We start from the raw sequence: 3826 nt of genomic DNA, 5'->3' as shown, positions 1-3826 counted from the left end.
CCTCGAGTGAGGGCGCGGCCAAAAGGAGGCCGCGTGGCCATGTGATGTTCCAATTCGCAGGCAGATCGGCCACAAGGAGCTTTTTCAGGTTGAGCAATGGCTTGGCCGGTGCAGTGGGCACCATCCATCTTCTCAGCCCGGAAAAGCGGAGGATGAGATTCGTCATGGTAGGAGACACGTCGATGAACCGGGTGAAGAAATCCTTGCACCGCTTTGGAACTATCCAGCTTTCTATTGCGAATGTGAGGTTAGTGTGCATGAGGCTGGGGACCGAGCCGAATACGAGTCTTTTAGTGTCGTTTAGGCAGCATGCCAGGCTAACAAGCATTGGAAGGTGGCGCAGCTCGATCACCATGAACTTGCACTTGTCCAGGATGAGCTCCCTGATCTGTGAACACGGCGCGTCCACCACGACATAGTCCTGTGCACAGCAACAGGATATCAGGTGAAGCACCTGCAGCCGCGTGCACTCAGTGAACACCCTCTGATACACGTCAACGGGCGTGGAAGCGGCCATGTCTCGCAGGACTAGCGTGGTGAGAGCGCCGTACCTATGCAGCGGCGGGAGCGTGCAGTAGTTACCCAGCGTCAAGCTGCGAAGGCCGTCCTTGAGGCAGTCGTGATCGTGAGGAAAGCAGTATGGCGGCGCCTGAAGGACATGGCAGGAAGCTTGCCTGGCAACAACCTCCAGATCCTTCACTCCCCATGCGCCTACCGCGGCGGCAATCAGGCGGTCGACGACGCAGCCGCCATCGTGTGCCTGGAAGAACTCCAGACGCAGGGTCTTGGCGCGCCGACGTGCGTCGCCGTCAGCAGGGCCACCGCCCGCTTCCAAGAATCCGGTGATGCCGTCGATGAACGCCGTGATCGTGTCGATTTCGCAGCGCGCCATGAGACGGTCCAGCATCTCGGCCAGAAACGTGTCATGCGGCATGTTGCGCCGGCGGAGGGCGACGGTCCGGTCGTACTCGGGCGGGAGCACGTCGCTGACCCTGAAGTGGAGCTCCGGCAGATCGCGGGGGATGTGCGCCCAACGCCTGGCAAGGACGGCGGTGGACAGCGCGGTGCGGGTGTCGAGCCTGCGTACTATGAGGCGGATGAGATCGTCGGGTAGTGCGCTGAGGCGGTCCTCGCCGTCGACGCCGGCCGTGCCCGTGCGTGGCCGCACGCGACGCAACATTGGCATGGCAGCAGGCATGGAATTGGAAGTCCGGTAAAGGGGGAGGTGTTGGGGCTTGATCTGTAATGGTAGGCTCGATCGGATCTGGCTCTCGATTCTCGGTTCCCCGGTGAAACCGGGATCTCGGCATTGCAGTTTTCCAGGTACTGGACACTGACCAGATCCCTAGCATGCATGCATTGACCGCCATGCAATGCCTGGGCGGTGGGGCCGTGCTAGACTACGTACGTACGACGGCATCACCGGTGCCATCAGGATGTCGTGCGGGCACAACCTCCTTTTATGTTTTGATTTGAGGGGAAAATGTTTAAAACAAACCTTGCATTTTTAGATGAAAGCTAAATCAAATCCTGAGTTTTCAATCCTTGAAATCAGCACACCAAACTTTATGATCGCGGTCTACTTTGAAATTTGAGAGTGTTTATTTTTTTAGACAACTAGTAAGCTTGCACGTGCAATGCACGTATAATCGTAGGAAGAAATTTCTTGAGTTAGATCAGAGATGTACAACATATGACTAACTCCAACTCTACCTAATGACCTGCAGATGTATTTGTACAAAATATGGTTTCAAACATGCAAGATATATCACAAGTTGTATCAAACAGCATGATGTGTGGTGCAGGGAGGGGGATCCGAAGTGTTCTCAACAGTTTCCCTTTATTTACATAATGGCAAAATAATCACCAAAAGCGAGTGGAAAGCATGGAACGTTGGGTACTATTTTCTCAAAAAGCGAGTTCTACCAACGGAACATCATATTGCACCTAGTTTGTGGTTTTGCATATTTTGCAAGTCTCCATGGACTGAAAGCAGAAGATAGCTAACAGGAACTAAACATATTATGACATGTAACACCATATACAATATTAAATTCTTTTTGTTATCAAAAAAAATATAAAATTCTTTTTGTTTTCGTTGCAGTAAACTCAACATGTTAGGTTGCATATACCAACGTTAGGATTGACACAATATAACTCGGTACAAATCACAGCTTCAGCAGAATCGGTGTGAGAACTAAATCAGTAAGTATTCTGCTTGCAAGCAACACAATGGCTGACAAAAGTTATCTTCTGAAAAGAAACACAATAGCTCTCTTTCTGTACAAGTACAATATGTGAAACCGCTCTCCCCATAAAATAAATTTGATCTTCTCACCATCATTATCAACCAGCACAATCTGCTTTCTTTGTGTGCATCTAAAAGGTTCCAAAGTCAAAATCTTCTCAATCCTTCAAGAAAGAAAGGGTGGGTTCTGAACCTTTCTCTAACAAAGTCAGCTTCTACGGTTCACCCAATAAAATTTTATTGTGAATAATAAATTTCTTCCTTTTTATTCTCACCACTAAGGAGAGTCTTTATTTATAGCACAGAGCAAACATGTATATACAAAGCTCCAAGAATCCTCCTATACATGTTCACCAGTAAAGCAATTAGCTTTGATGGCCTTACTATTTGTACAAAGCTCCAAGAATCCTCCTATACATGTATTTATAGAGGTCTAATAACGCTAAACAACGAATCCTCCTACACATGTTTACCAGTCAAGCAATTGGCTTTGATGCTCCAAGAACAATTTTCAGTAGAATAACAGCAGAGAGAGGCATAGCAAATCTTGACAGATAGGAGAGAAACTGCATAGTGAGGAAGCAAAGCAAAGCTGGGAATGAACCTGGGAGCCCCATCCGATCACGGCGGAGGGCTTGACACCCTTGACGCCTCCGGGAGCAGTGGGAAGAGGTTCCGCCCGCCCGCCGCCATATACTGCAGAGGCACACACAAAACAAAAGACATCAGAAACCAATTTCGGGAGAGGGTTAAGGAATGGGAACGGGAGTGCAGGTGCGAACCTGATCTTGGCCGGCGAAGGACACCTTCTTGTTGAAGATGGCAATGTCGAAGTCGAGTGTGTGGGCCTCCGCCGTGTAGCCACCACCGTCAGCATACAAAATAATCTCCACCACCGGCCATAGTCTCCTCGGGATTCTAGCATCGATGTTGCATTTTTCCAAGCAATTTATGACCTGAAAAAAAAATCATGTTGTTCACATTATATACAACGAAAAATAACATTGTAGCATAGGTGTTATGCATTTCAGTACTGATTAACAAAGTCTCTTTTTTCATAACTATCTTAGCTAAGAAAAATGTTGAGTATGTCTTAGGCTCTTTGCTAATTCTGGGCATATATTAGTCTCACAATGCATCTGTTGTTCTTTGAATCTCGAAGCAGAACACAATGCTAGTAAACAAAAACACTAAAAACATAAAGAGGCGCAGCAACGTCTCGCTCCCGAGGCTCCTGCTAGGCGAGCCAATCAAATCAGCAGCAAAAAGTAGACCACAATGGGGAAAAACACTGGAAAAGAATTTAGGGCAGATCACCGTTGGAAGCAGATGGCTCACCTGCGCATTGGAAAATTGATGTTGCAGAGGGAGGGGCTCCTGCACAATTGCCAAATTAGCAAGTCTGCTCTGAGCCGTGTTCATCGGCTGTAGTGTCCCCATACCCATCATCTTGTCCATCATAGAACCATCGCTTGTCCGGTCAGGGGTGGTGGTGACCTGGTCGTCGAGGAGCGTGGAGGCTCGTGGGGAGGCACCGTCGTGCGGCCACGTGGAAAGGCGATGTTGCAGAGGGAGGAC

This window comes from Triticum dicoccoides, chromosome 6B (genome assembly GCF_002162155.2).
Source record: "Triticum dicoccoides isolate Atlit2015 ecotype Zavitan chromosome 6B, WEW_v2.0, whole genome shotgun sequence".
Lineage (NCBI taxonomy): Eukaryota > Viridiplantae > Streptophyta > Magnoliopsida > Poales > Poaceae > Triticum > Triticum dicoccoides.
Note: the sequence above shows the minus strand (reverse complement) of the source record.